This window comes from Ambystoma mexicanum, chromosome 12 (assembly GCF_040938575.1).
Source record: "Ambystoma mexicanum isolate Mex_15411 chromosome 12, UKY_AmexF1_1, whole genome shotgun sequence".
In the NCBI taxonomy this organism is placed as follows: Eukaryota; Metazoa; Chordata; class Amphibia; order Caudata; family Ambystomatidae; genus Ambystoma; species Ambystoma mexicanum.
In genome coordinates, this window is record NC_090936.1 from 1,088,891,485 (window position 1) to 1,088,907,238 (window position 15,754).

The window sequence follows — 15,754 nt, forward strand, 5'->3', positions numbered from 1 at the left end:
CATACGGAGGATGATGCAGTGGATACGCAGGTACAGTTGCCGGGTAATTCTAGTGGCACCGTACTGGCCGAGGCAACCGTGGTTTTCCGACCTGCTTCACTTGTCGCTCGAACAACCAATAGCGTTTCCGAGGGTCCCGAACCTACACTCCTGAGACAAAGGTACGGTGTGGCATCACGACCCGGACAGTCTCAACCTCACAGCCTAGCTCCTGACTTTTCGGAATTTGGTACCTTAGACGTTTCAGAGGATTGCCAGAAAATTCTGCAAGCGGCTCGGGCCCCTTCTACCAACAAATCTTACACCTATAAGTGGCGAAGGTTCTGTGAGTGGTGTCAAGGACAACAAGGTCTACACCCGTTAAAGGTGACTCCGGAGCAAGTTCTGCCTCATCTGCTTCACTTGGCAGAGGGGGGTTTATCTTTCACATCGATAAAGGTGCACCTGGGGGCCATCTCTAGGTTCACGAGGAAGAGACAGTCGTCTCCTTTATTCAGCGACAAGTTAGTGAAACACTTCATGAGGGGTTTATTTAAAACTTTTCCCCCAGTAAAACGTTTTCCACCCACATGGAGTCTCAACGTAGTGCTGGCAGGCTTAATGAAACCACCCTTTGAGCCTATGGCCACTTCGGACATGAAAATCATATCGTGGAAGTTGGCGTTCTTAATTGCTATCACGTCAGCTAGGAGAATCTCGGAACTGCAAGCGTTGGTCGTAGACCCTCCATACCTAAGATTCTTTAAAGATAAGGTGGTTCAGGCAACTAATCCTTCTTTCGTTCCGAAAGTTCCTACAGTGTATCACAAACACTCGTCCATTGTCCTCCCTACTTTCTTCGCGACCCCATCATTGGCAGCGGAAAAAACTCTTCATACCTTGGACGTTAAGAGGGCCCTAAATTTTTACCTACATCGTACACAAGAACTCGGGTCTACTCGACAAATGTTCATCGCGTATGGTCCGTCGACGAGAGGAAAGGCAATTTCGAAGCAAGGACTGGCTCGGTGGGTCTCGTCGACGATTGCGTTTTGCCACTCCAAGGCCAGAAGGCCGCTGCAAGGGCATCCTAGAGCCCATTCTACAAGATCAATGTCCTCTTCAGCAGCATTATGGGCAGGAATTCCGCTAACGGTCATATGCCAGGCTGCAGCATGGTCGGTGCCCCACACGTTTACCCGCCACTACTGCCTTGCGAAGCAGCATGCGAACGAGGTGCAGATGGGAAGAGCAGTCCTGCGCCATCTCCTTCAATAAGGTAAGCTCTACACTGTGGAGAGTTTTTTTCTACCTGTTGGTGACCGTATGCTTTATGGAGGTACAGATATATGGGTAAACTTATTTCTTGTGTACCTATGTATTGTGTATTTTTGGGGGTGTATAGGGCATTGCATTCTCACCGCCGTCTTCCAGTTTACTGCTATACAATCTATTCTAAGCATGTGAATCCATGAAAGATCCAATGCTGGAGAAGGGAATAGTTTCTTACCTGTAACTCCATTTCTCCAGCATTGGTATCTTTCATGGATTCACATGCGCCCGCCAGCCTCCCCGGGATGCAATGTATATGCTTGATAGGTTTAACCCTTCCTACTTTGGAGGGGCCGAAATCTGAAGGGAGCTGCGGGGGCGGGACTTTTATACCGTGACATCCTACGGGGCATGCATATGCGGGCCCCAAAAGGACGTAGATAGGACACAAGTGTCAGAAGTTTTCCTATAGGAAAAGGCTACATATGTGTACCGAGGGGTCCCAGTCTGACGACGGGGCATATTCTAAGCATGTGAATCCATGAAAGATATCAATGCTGGAGAAATGGAGTTGCAGGTAAGAAACTATTCCCTTGCCCTTTTTAATGTACACCTTCTCTCTAGGTGCAGATGGAATTATGAAGACGTTGAGCTGGTTGAGGGGGCCGTGCTCGAGATGGTAAGTGAATGCGCAGAGCGCAGCGCTATGCTGTTTGCTAACCTGTGTTCTTCTCTTGCAGGCCCCCGTGATGTTCTGGATGGTGAGCGGCCGGGAGGATGCAGAGCGATGAGTGGATGTTGTCCGGACCGCTGTCGAGTAAGTATGAGAGCTACCTGCCTTGCCTTTCTCCTGCAGGTTGATGGAGGCCGGCACGGAATAAACCAACAGCGAGTTCCGCTCAGGTAAGCGTGCTTCCGAATGATGCTTGAATGAGGACCGCGAACGCTTACTAATGTTATCTTTCTTTTTCCTCCTCCAGGTTGCTGCTTACAAGCGAGGACGAGCTTCTGAGGTGACACTGGAGCGATCAACAATAGCTGGATTCACAAGCAGGTAAGGATGGCTAATGGTGTTCTTCTTCTCTTCCTTTGCAGGTGCAGGTCTGGAATGCTGAGGACAGATCACAGTGAACGTCACAAAGTGTGTGCTGTGGCTCGGGCATGGCTTAAATAGTCTGCAGGTATCCCAGGTGCCTTCAGGCCTCCCCACACCATAGATGCTAGACTGCATGGTTCTGAACTGAACCTTGTGGGAGCAGCCATGTTGTTCCATCCCCATTGAGAGCTCCAGCTCCTTCTTCTGCCATATGAGCCTGGCGCCTAAGGCGCCAGGAATGACTCCAGGAGAGTCTTGGGGGGGGGGGTGGGTTTAGGGGTGGGGCATGATTGGGCCCTTGGGGCCATGCAGGGACACTGTGATGTGGCCCAGAGGCCCCGAGTACCAGGGCCAGGGGCTATGGCCATGACAGCAATTCAAAGCTTAGTTACACAGGAACATTACAAGGAATAACCAGTTAAACAAACAGAGGCATAAGGTTAAAAAAAAGTGAGAATAACAAAGGGAGGTACAATATACAGAAGCGGGAGAGTAAAACATGGTAGCATGAGTAGCATAAGTAACATGCGGAGAAAGGCTGAACAGTTTGAAGCCAAGTATTTACAGTGTTTACAGTCATGTTACAGTCCAATGTATAGTACGAGCTATATATCTGATTCTTTGAGCCATTTGACGGTACTCTTGCGGAAGTTGTGGAGGGACTGATCAACTCTTAATGAAGGTGGTAGTGAGTTCCATAGTTTAGCTGCCTTGACTGGGAAGCTACAGCCCTGATACTTGATAGCTTGAATCTGGGAACTGCAAGGTGATTGGTGTTAGATAATCTAGTGATCCTAGTTGAAGACATCTTGTTGAATCTTTCTGACAGGTAGCAGGGTGCATCATTGTTCAAACATTTATAGGTCAAGGTCGCAACCTTCAACTTAATTTTGTCGAGTGTAGAGAGCCAGTTGTTGGCTCTTCGTGTCACGGAGATGTGTTCTCGTTTAGCAATTCCTAATGCGTCCCTAAGAGTATTATTTTGCAAATTCTGGATCTTTTTGATAATTTTGTTTATTAGCACCTATGAATAAAGTGTTGCAATAGTGCAATTTTGACAAAATAAAATCTCGGGCAAGGGTGATGAAACTGCTATTTGATAGAAAAGGTTTGCTAGCCCTAATCAATTTGCACGTATAGGCTGTGGAGGAGGCCACAGCATTAGCTTGCTTGTTGAGAGAAGATCGAGCCTAGGTAAAATCCTAAAGTCTTCACCTCTTTGGCCACAGGCATAGTGTTATTATCAATATTGAATGTGGAGTACTTAGAATTGAATTTATTAAGGGAGGCAGTGGTGCCTAGGATGATGATCTCAGTCTTGTCATTCAGGCATAGACCGTGGGTAGCCATCCATGCCTGGATGACGAGGTAAATCCTGTTCACCAAGGCCAAATCCTTGTCGTAATCACCAGAAAGAGGTAGGAGGATCTGGGTGTCATCTGCATAGTTAGTGTAAGTGACACCCAGATGATTCAGATCATCGAAAAATGGGCTTAGTTAAGATATTATAGAGGGTAGGTGAGACACAAGACCCCTGAGGCACTCCACAAGTGATAGGGATAAGGTCAGCAGCTACAGTCGGGGAGAAAACTTAGTCTGGTTGCTGAGAAAGGATTGTATCCAGACTATAGCTTCCGCTGAGAAGTAGGCAGCTGTGTCAATGTGACTACATAGGGCTCCATGGTCAACCAAGTGAAATGCCGTGGAAAGATCCAATAAGAGAAGGAGGACGGGAGCCCCCTTGTCTCTGAGTTCGTCAATCTGTGCCTTTTAGGTTCCATGCTGTGGCCGGAAGCCAGACTGATGTGAGCCCAATAGGGAGTTAGATTCCAGGTGTTTTTGAATTTGTGAGTAAGCCATTTTATCTAGTATTTTCAGCAGGAATGACACAGTGGTGATGGGTCGGTAGTTGGTAGTGATAGTTGGGTCCAATGTGTGGTTTTTTAATAGTGGGAGCACCCACGATTCCTTTAGGTTAGCTGGGATTTTGCCAGATGAGAAAGAAGCATTGATCAGTTTAGTGATAAACAGGGCCAAGTCTCTAACGGCATCCTTTATGAGTTGTACCAATCATTGATTTCCCTTGCAGTCGGACGGTTTAACTGAAAGGATAATTTTTTCTGTCTCAAGTACAGTAACCTTGGTGAACTTGAAGCGTAGGGGGTGGTCAAGGCTATTAGATGTAGTATCAGCCGTGAGGGGAGAAGGAGGTGATGTTTTGATTAGTCACTCCTTTTTTTTTGGCAATTTTCGTTTTTTAAGGTCTTAACTTTATTAACTAGTGCGTGCTGAATGTCCGAGCACAAAAGCTTGTCCTTTGTGCAGTTATCTGGTATGGGGATTGGGGATTCCAGCTATTTAAGTATAGCAAAGATTTCCTTCGTGCTTGACTTAGCCTGGGCTATTCTGGTATTGTAGGTTTCACGTTTTGCTTGGAGTATTTCCTTTTTATAGAGAACCAATATGGTGTGGAGGTTACTTGTATTTTCCTCAGATGGCAGTAGTCTCCAAGATACCTCACATTGCCTTTTATTTTTCCTCAAAGTCTTCAAGTGTGGGGTGTACCAAGAATTAAGGTGTGCCTTGGGTTTACTTTTAGTTTTTAGTGGCGCTATTGAGCGTAAGTAGGCAGACATAATTTGATTGAATTCTTTAACTAAGTCATCTGGGTGACTATGGTCTAGAAGAGCATTGAGAGTTGCTCCTAGATAGGATGGGGGGGGCGAGAGCCATCGTAATAATAGGTCTGTCAGTACCTAGGGAGAAGGAGATAAAGTAGTGGTCCGTCCAAATCTGGGGAGATATGGTGGATATTCTGGTATTACAATTATAGTCTACCACCCAGTCTGATGTTCGGCCTTTGATATGGGTAGGATCAAACACTTTGTGTAAATCCTAGTTCAGTTAGGGTATTTGCAACACTAGTTGCCTGTGAGTCTTTAGGGTCATTAAGACCCAAGTTCCTATCTCCTAGTATTCGTACCTGAGAGGTATTTTTAAGGTTGTTGGATACGAAGTTAGAGATGTCATCCTCAAAGGTACCAATAGGGCCTGGAGGTCTGTAAACCAGATGAATCGTGAGAGTTTTAGTTTTGTTAATAGTAAGTTTAGCAGTAAGGAGTTGACATGATTTAATGTCAGTCACAGTTATTAATCTAATAGGTATATTAGCTTTGGTAATGAGGGCAATGCCTCCTCCTCGTGAGTCATTTCTATTCGATCTAAGGATATTGTAACCATTAGGTATAGCTAGGGAGAGAGCGGGGCCTGCCGCTGCATGAAGCCACGTTTCCGTGATAGCCAGAATGTCAAGGTTTTCCGATTGGATAATATCCGCTATTTCAGAGGCATGAGCTACCAGAGACCTGGCATTTAATAGTGCGCCATTAAGGCAATGGTTGGTATGTGTTGGAGCTAGTGGAGTTTTGGATTTTTGGGTCTTCAGTGAAGTATGGTTGAGGGAGTCATAAGGAGAGCATAACTTCGTGTGATCTATTTTTGTAGAATTAGAGGCATCTAGGTAAGGGTTCGACCTTTTGTTAGGGCAAATAAGGGTTCTCGATAAAGGTTCAAATATTTTTGCGAGCCTCGAACGGAGTCTGTTGTTTCTGTCATGCATATTGCATGGGTCAGAGTTTAGCGTAAACGGTGATGGAGGCTCCATATTCAGTTTGGCTGATTGTATAATATAATGTGGATTTTTTGAGTGGGTAGTATATTGGGTAATACTGCCGTCAGGGGTGGTATAGGCGTGGAGCATTAGATGAGTAGTAGATATATTAGATAGACTTGTTAGTAGATTGAACAGGGGCAATAGATTCATTAATATGGACATTTTAGGTATGGGAGGAACCCTGAATGAGGACGGTTAAGTCTGAAAATCGGGGTGTAGTAGTGTGGGTTGAATAAAAAGTGGGACTACCCTTGTATCCAATGTAATAATCTAGGTGTAGCCTAGTCTAAGCAGGTAATTTGGGAGCCTGGCCGGACATGTTTACAAAGGTGTAGGATAGGCAGTTCAGGTGAAAGGGTATCTCCAGACACGTAGCTCTGGACTACTTGAACATATGCTAATCAGGTGAACACTGAGTTGAGATAAGTGCCAACTAATTCAATTAAAGCCTGTGGTAGGCTGCAACAACAAGGAATCAGTAGGGCTAGACATAGAACTGAGCACAGTGAATTAACATGTATCTAGGCCTTTTGGGGATCTGTATCTGCAGTAAATGACAGCATAATTTGAAACAGCTGGGCGCAAGTTGGATCTCGTAGGTGCACGCCCGGCTAGTATACAATTTATGTGTACTAGAATTTACGTTCAATAGTCACCAAGGATTGCAATGAGACATCAAAACTAACTGTTAAAACAAGGTATGGCTGGCATACTGAGAAACTACTGAACTTGTAATAGTGAAAACCAAGGCGAGAGGGGCAGGACAACGTTGTGCTAACAGACAAGTACAAGGGCTGAACTGTTGCTAGTCAAGTTAATGTCCACATGCATGACTTGTAGTTGAATGCAGAAGAGTAAGATCGTCAGGAGACGGGCAATATGTGTTATGGGATGAGGTAGGCCAGCGAAGCAGGTGCTAGGTAGGCGATATGGACCCAGCAGGATATTATCACATTAGCATACAGTGGGGATCAGAACACATGGCAGGAATAAATCGCAATAGATGAGCGAACACAGGACTTAGTAAGTGTAGCAAAGAGGCCACAGCTTAAGTATGCCGTTGGCTAGAGCTGAATGGGTAGTGTTTACTGAGGAGGCGCGCACAGTAAAGGTAAAGCAGCGTAAATAGTTACAGTTAACATTACCAACAGTATCAAATCCAAGAGATCAGAATCGGATCAACAGATTGTCATGCATACATATATGGCACAACTTGTAACGTGGGAGTAGGAATATATGATAATCGCCGTTCGTAATGCGACACCAGTAGCGGGCGTAAGGCACGCTTACCATCAGTTAGAACAGAACATGCGGGCAAAAGTTGTTTTAAGCAGGTGAGTTCCCGCCTTGTGTATGAGCACAGCAACGAGGTAGGATCAGGAGGGGGCAAATGGGGGTGGCAGAGTGTCAAGTACTCACGGATGGCCACTGAGCAGCGTTTCTGGCCCTGGGCACTGGAAGCCTCTGGTCAGGCTCAGGTCAGGAGCCTTTCTTGTCTGCCTTCCTTTCTTGCCTGCCGTTGCCTCCTGATAGGCTAAGAGGTACGTCCGGCCAATCTGACGTCGGTGCTGGTCTCCGGGGGAGGCGGACTTAATGATCAAAACACGGCGGCCATTTTAGAAGGGTTTTGCCTTGCACAATGCTATTTCAATTGCAGATATCAAGATTCTATAACAAGGATCATCAGCAAACCCATGAAGCACTGAGTGCGTGGGTTACCAATATGTTAATTAGCACTTGTTGCTAGCGAAAAGCGACGCTGAAGATGCAGGGGACGCTTTGTGCAGGGTAAGCCTCGTGGCTTACCTCGATCAATCAGCTGGGCTGAGGAGGTGGGAGTGGCTCCTGCAGCCTACGGACGGGAGGGGCTCCAACTGGGAAGCTATGTAGAGTGCATGTTTGTTACAATAGATGCATTGGTCCAAGCCCAGCAGAGGGAGACTCATTGAAGATTTTGTGTTCGAACGGATCTGAGGGGTCCGGGGTGAACCGTGTGTCACCCTAGAAATTGGATACGTGGAAATCCTAAGACAACTTTGTATATGTGAAAAACAAACTTTGTGTTAAAGTGGCTCTGAGCCCAGCGGAGGGGGCTCCAAGGTGAACAGTAAATCTGAGGAGTGTGCGTAGGAGAATCCTGAAAGTAAAGGTACTTAATTTGTTTGTTGCGTCAGGCCCAGAGAAACCAGAGACACTGCTGAGCTAGAGTGTTCCGTCTTGTCCCGTGCTGAAAACGTGGGGAAGGGAAACCAACAGCTTGAATATCCTGACATATCATTTCTTGAGCACTTTTCTTTTGCATAACATTGTTTCCCACACTATTTGTATTTAGAGGTAAGTATTGGCAATAGGTTTATTAGCAGGAGAGACAGGATGCTGGCTGAAGGAGACCCCAACGGACTGTGGAGCCCAGGAATCGAAGGGCTACGAGAGAACCATAATTGGGGAGGCCTCAATGCCAGAGCGGCGAGCATAGTGAGAGGACGAATGACCAACCACTGCCGGCCGTGTACAGAACGAATCCGAAGTATGAGCGAAGTTTGCAAATGAAGGAAGAGGCTGACCGTGTCCACAGAAGAGAAGTGGAGCAGCCATCGAGAGCAGAGCGAAACTGAAGGGCGAGGGGGCGCAAACAAACGAAACAAGACGTGCAGGTGAAAGCGGAAGGAAGGTGCACAGCTGCCCGGTGGAGTTGCCAAGATCTGGCGAGTGCAAAGGGAAGCCACTCGAGCCGGGGCACTCCTGGGTCTAAGAGAAACCCAAAATGGAAGCTGGATGAATGAAATGCATGCACATGAGAAACCGAACTGGAGAAAATATTAGTAATTCCTGCAAGCGGCGGGGTGAAAGATTGTGCAGATTAAATACCAAACTAAATGAACGCTTTTGGGCAAGCTATGAGCCTATGACCAATCTGTATGAACTATAGAGACTGCCCATTTGAAAGCCAAATATGAAATTATATGCATCATGAAAGAAAGCAGAGCTGGCAATGTGAAGCTGAACACAAGAACAAAGTGGTAAAGAAATATACAGTCACGTAAAGTGAAATATAAGCAACAATACCGTGTGACAAAGCCATACATTGGCAAAGATGCTAACAAGGAGAACCTAGGGTTCCTGGCTGCGCGACCTGTAGTGAGTAGACCGTGCGGTCCCACAACAGCTCCTAGACCAGGGAGCCTTAACTGTGAGAGGATAAGAAGGTTAAGTGTGAATTCTGATACAGATATAAAGCCTAGGGCTCCTGCTTGCACAAGCTGTAGTGGCTGGACCATGCGGTCCAACAACTGCGCCTTGAACGGGGGAGTCCCAACTGAAAAAGTCAAGGAGGTTGCTGAAGCAAACCAAGGGAAAGCAACCTGATGAACTGGTAAGAAGACTAAAGCAGTATAAAGTTGATCTGGAACTTGAGAGATTGAGAACAAGTACAAGGTTCCTGTTTGAGCTTGGAGAAGGGAACTCCAAGGTGTTGTGGAACTGTCTTGAACTTGGGTAAGGGAACCCAGAGGAGTTTGCAGAACTGCTTGAAATCCCAGGACTATGATAGAACTAACTTGGGGAAGGTGAGCTGAAGATTAAGCTAGGATCTAGAAAGGGCTCAGAACATTATTTTGAAGAAGACATCCCTACACATTGTTTAGCTTTAGTTGTGATGGCAAGTATAGGTTTTGGACACACAGGGCCTCATTACGAGTCAGCCGGTATGGAAATAACTGTGGCGTTAAACCCGCTGCCACCGTTGTTTCCATACCGGGTGATCTCGAGTCCTTCAGGCGGAGGTGTCATCCCGCCAGGTCTGACCTGGCGGGTTTAACACCGCCCGCCTGCAGGCGGACGTGGAAACACTGGCACCATCACGAGATGGTGCCAGTGTTTCCATGGTCCCCATTCCCATTGAGTCCTATGGGACTCAATGGGAATGGGGATTTACCGAATTCCGCCCCGGAATTCCCGGGTCACCCGGGGTTGTAATGCCCCGGTAATTACTGGAATCGCGGAGGCAGAATGGTAAAACGAGTCCGGCGGTAACCGAGCCAGAAAAACCGGCAGGTTACCGCCGGACTCGTAATGAGGCCCACAGACTTCTCCAGCATTGGATCTTTCATAGATTCACATGCTTGAATATTCCCCGTCGTCAGACGGAATCCTCGGTGATGAATTAAATAATAATAATAATTTTTTTTTTTTAAGTATATATATTTCTGAGGCTTGTGGAATCTGCTTAGATCACATGCTGTGCATAGGCCGACATCTAGTGGAAGCTGCGGAGTATTACAGTTTGTTTTTCGAAGTCGAAAAATGGGCGTCGACACAGGGCGTGCCAGTAATACTATCCCTAGTGTGACGTCCACTGTACCCATGATCCCTCACGCGTCTAGGATCCCCAGATTGTTTTTTTCCGCCATTCTGGTCGGAAGCACTTCATCGGAGTTCCCTGGCTTTGCCATATTTTCACTAAAAATAATTATAATTTGCCCCGTTTTGTCAACCTTCGTCGATCAACATCTCGACGCCGAACCGGGGAGGAGATCAACGTCGAATACCGACGGATTGGGCCTTGAGGCTTCCGCCTCGGCTCGGGCCTGGGCCGCTGGCCTCGGCCCTACAAGTAGGGAGAGTGGGGGGTGGTACACTTCCACACTCGGCTATATAGATATATATATATATAGACACCTTATTACCTACACACACTTGCCCGCTGCCCACAGGCGCGTATGGAGGGTACGCCCTTTCAGTTTTGCCCCAAGTGTAACAAAAAATACCCTTGGGTAGATAAGCACGCTACGTGCAATCTTTGCCTACCCAGAGACCACCCCGAGGCGGGTTGCAGGGCCTGTAGTAGGTTTAAGGCCAAAACTCTCAAGGACCGCTCCACCAAGCGTTGGGCCCACCACGCCAAGCTAGCAGCTATGGAGGCGGAGGGTACCTTCAGCGACGGCAGCGACGCCGAACTTTCGGACGGCGAGGGCACCAAGGCGTCGAAAGACAGCCGAACGCACGTCCCCGGCCTCGGAAGGTCGTCCGTCCCGGCGACTATGGGGAAGTCCCCCGGCGACAAAAGCGTTACACATACACACGCTAAACACAAAAAATCCACCCGAGATTCGACGTCGTCGAAACCTCGGAAAGAGGCACAGAAGGAGCGGTCCGAAAGAACGTCCTCTGGGCGGTCCCGGTCGAGGTCGCCGCACGACGTCAGGCAAGCCTCCACACTTGCACATAGTGCCTCGACCATTAACATCACGGAAGATCAATCGTCCGGAGACGAACACGACTTCCATCCCCAGCCTGCACCCCAAGAAAAGGGTACATCACTTGGGAGTAAAGAGGGCCCAGTTTCGAAGGCTACTTCGAAAGACAGGGATTCCACCTCCGATCCTCGACGCCAGGCGTCGAAAGATAAGGGAAAGGGTAAACACACTTCCACCCACGGGGAAGGGGGTAAACAGCAAAGGAAACAACCCACAACAAAAGAACTGACTTCCCCATCCAAGTCTTCTCAGGGCCAGTCCATAGAAAGTCCCAGCAAGGTCACCCCAAGCTCCAAACTCTGGTCATGCGACGACATTGACAGAGTAATGTCAAGGATGTCTTCCTTGGCGAATTTCTTCGAAAGACACCCTGAACAACTCCTAGCTTTAAACCCTCAGGAAGATTCCCCCTCAGGGTGAAGGGACCCTATCCCTCCAAATAAAAGACCCCGGGTCGAGACACCATTAAGGCCTTTAGACCCCATCGAGGCCCAACCCTTTTCTTACCTCTTCCCTACAGACCAAGGCAACTCTTCCCTTATAGAGGGTCAGGAAATTGACATGCCAGAAGATCTCGCAGGATCAGATTATTACGGGGAAGACGAAGACGAGGATGAGCCAGAAAATAGCCCAGATATTTTCCGAATTGACTCACCAGTCGAAAGGGAAGCCCCAGTGTCTGATTCCCCAATAGATAATCAGCCCCTCCTGAATGAACTGCTCTTTCGGGCAGCTAACCACTTCCACATAGACACACAAGGTGTCCAGGAAGAAAGGGACTTTGCGGAAGAACTAATAGGGGAAAGGAAGCCAGTAGCCCAGACCATTCCCATCCTGAAATCTATTCAACGCAGAATAGCACCATCCCTTGTCAACCCAAACCTGACAAGACCTGTGAACCCGAGGGTGGAGAAGCTGTTTAAAGCAGCCCAGTCGGACCCCCTATATATTAGAGGTCAACTTAAACCAGACTCTCTAGTAGTAACCAACACCCGCAAAAGAGCTGGTACACCATTATCTTCCTCTGAGGCTCCCCCCGACAAGGAAAGTAAAAAACTTTATGGTTTTGGCAGAAAAGTAGCTTCCACGGCAGCCTACCAAGCCAGAATCGCGAATTCCACCACACTGTTGGCTAGCTACAACTGTCATCAGTGGGAAGAAGTGGCAGCACTAATAGATTCTGCTCCCGAACCCCTTAAGAGCCAGCTAGCTCGCATTTGTGCAGAAGGAAGAAACGTCTCAGGCTGCACTTTAAAAGCAACTCTGGACGCCGCAGACAATGCGGGTAGACTTATAGCAGAGGGGACTGTCATCAAAAGACATGCTTGGTTGAGGCAGTCGGGATTCAAAGCAGAAACACAAGCTGCACTCTTAGACAAACCAGTGGAAAGTGATCTCCTGTTTGGGAAGGCAGTCGAGGACGCTCTAAAAAACGCTAAGGAAGAATTCGACACCCTCAAATCCCTTGGCCAGTTAACTACCAAACCACCTAACCAAAGAGGGAACGGCAATTTTCGTCGCCCCCGCGGCCACAATTCCAATAGAGGAAATAGCTACTCCCACACCCAGGGTACACAGTGGAACACCAACTCACAACAGTCTACCCAGGGGTATGGTAGGGCTAGTAAAAGAGGACGTGGTAGAGGCAGAGGCAGCCCCAGTAGAGGAGGAGGCATGCCTCCACCAAAGCAGTGACGCTCAGTTCAGGGTCCCTTCCCATGCAACCCCAGTAGGGGGACGAATATCCAGCTTCACCCAGGCATGGGAAGGGATAACATCCGACAGATGGGTGCTGTCAACGGTATCCAATGGGTACTGTATAGAACTACTGCAACGTCCCCTAAACCATCCTCCAAGACAAAAAGTCCACTCTTTGCAACATCAGAAGATCCTCCTCGAGGAGATCGCCATTCTGCTAGAAAAGGACGCGATAGAACTCGTCCCGGGACACCAGGTAAACAAGGGTATCTATTCAACTTACTTCCTTGTGCCAAAGAAAGATTTAACAATGCGCCCAGTTTTGGACTTACGGCCTGCCAACAAGTATGTCAAGCCCCAAAAATTCCGTATGACCACGCTACAAGAGGTAATCCCACTCCTAAAAAAGGGGGATTACATGGCAACCTTGGATATGAAAGATGCCTATTTTCATATTTCCATGCTCCCGGCGCACAGAAAATACTTGCGCTTCAAGGTGGACAGTCGCCACTACCAATTCAAGGTACTGCCCTTCGGGATAGCTTCAGCACCAAGGGTATTCACCAAGGTACTGGCGGTGGCAGCTGCACACCTACGCAGGGAGGCAATCCCAGTGTACCCTTATCTGGACGACTGGCTCATAACGGGGGAAACCCCAGGAATCTGCAGGTCAAACATTCAGAGGACTATCGACCTCCTCCACGAATTAGGCTTCTCCATCAACGAGAAAAAGTCAAGTCTGGTGCCAAGCACCTCAAAACAGTTTCTAGGAGCTATCCTAGATACTCAGAAAGGATTGACCTTCCCTTCGGAAGAAAGAATTCGGAATATACTTCTGCAAATTCCGCATTATCAGTCAGGTCAACAGATAACAGTACGCAAAGCTATGCGGTTATTGGGCATGATGGCGTCATGCATTTACCTGGTCCAACACGCCCATGCAGGAATGGTTAGCGAAACAGTGGTCTCAGGCAAGTGGTCAGTGGGACGATCTAGTGGTCGTTTCGCCAACACTCGTAAAGAACCTACACTGGTGGACAAGAGAGAATCTCGCAAAGGGGAAACCCTTTTACGATCCCGAAGTACAGGCAGTGGTGACTACAGATGCATGCCTGACGGGGTGGGGAGCTCACCATCTCCACCACACAGCTCAGGGTCTCTGGTCTCACTCAGTAGCCAAGAACCACATCAATCTGCTAGAGCTTCTGGCAATATTCCGAGCGCTGCAGGCGTTCGAGCCCCATCTACTGAACTTGTCGGTGCAGATCAGGACGGACAGCACGACAGCCATGTTCTATCTGAACAAACAAGGAGGGACTCGTTCGCCAAATCTGTCCAAGCTTGCCCAGAAAATATGGATATGGGCACTCAGACGGAACATCTTCCTGTCATCGCAACATGTTCCAGGGGAGCTCAATTCCCTAGCGGATGCTCTAAGCAGAGAATCCCTCCCAGAAGAACACGAATGGGTCCTTCACAGAGACGTAGTAGAAGATCTCTTCTCTCAGTGGGGTTTCCCCACTATAGACCTATTCGCCACAAGCGAAAACAAACAATGTCCAGGATTCGCATCCAGGTTCCCCCAACCGGACTCCCAGGGGAATGCCCTGTGGATGAACTGGTCAGGGATGTTTGCGTACGCTTTTCCACCAACTCCTCTCATCAGGAAGGTGGTGTACAAGATGAACAAGGAATCGATGACGCTCATCCTAGTTGCTCCCATGTGGGCCAGACAACCATGGTTTCCACACCTACTGTCATAAATTAATAAATGAGACAAGTTATATGCATATCCAATCAATCAATTGGCAGGTTATCCCAAGGACTCACCGTTACCTCTTCCTCCGACAGACCCCCTTTCGGTAGTGGAAGGCTCTTCTTGTTCCAAATGGAGAGAAGATAATGAAAGCCTCCCAAGTACCTCTTCCCCCTCCCGGATAAACCAGGTAGAAGAAGAAGTCCCAGGGAAACCCTCTGGGGAAGAAAACCCTGTTCCGAAGGTAGCGGTGTGTTGTCCTCCGTTGCAGTCGGGGATTTCGGCGAAGTCAGGAGGGCGTTCGTCTTTGAGAAGAAGAAAGAGACTGGTAAGTATCAGAGTGTAACAGAGGGATAGAATGTAAGGTAAGAGGAATGTGGATTACCCTTAAACCGGAACAATAGGGGGAAGATGATGGTAGTCAGAATCTTCCGAAAACCTCTGAGAAGCAATCGAGGCGGAGCTAAGATCTGTTTTGATGGTGCAGAGTCTTGCCAGTGTGTTTGAAATGCCGGTGCGTGATGTGCCTGTTACTAAGCGAAGAAGAGGATAATAGTGAGTTGTGAATGTTAGAATAAGCGGGATTGGAGGTAATTGGTTATATGGGATTGGGATGAGGCTTACCACGGTCCGGAATGGGACCGGATGGCAAACTTGGTTGATGAAGAGGAGGAGACCGCGAACTCGGAAAACAAAGAGGTAGTTGGAGAGACGCTAGAATTTGAAAACAGGAAGTTTAGAAGCTGAAGACAGTATTTCGCAAGTCAAATTCTAAGACCTAGGAACGAACTTACGTAGCGTTGTTAATGAGGAGTAGCAACGCAATGCCGTGTTGATCTCCGGGACTGATATACCCACCCTCGGGTAGGGAGGCAGTACTTCCGGGAAATCAAGGTGTGCTGAGGCTAGACTCGCAACTCCAGTTACGGCGGCCATCTTGGTAGTAGAAATGGCTGACACCCGCCGTCCTATGGTCCATCGATGCCACAAAGCCCAGCGTCTCCGAAGGGGCGTGACAGTATGCC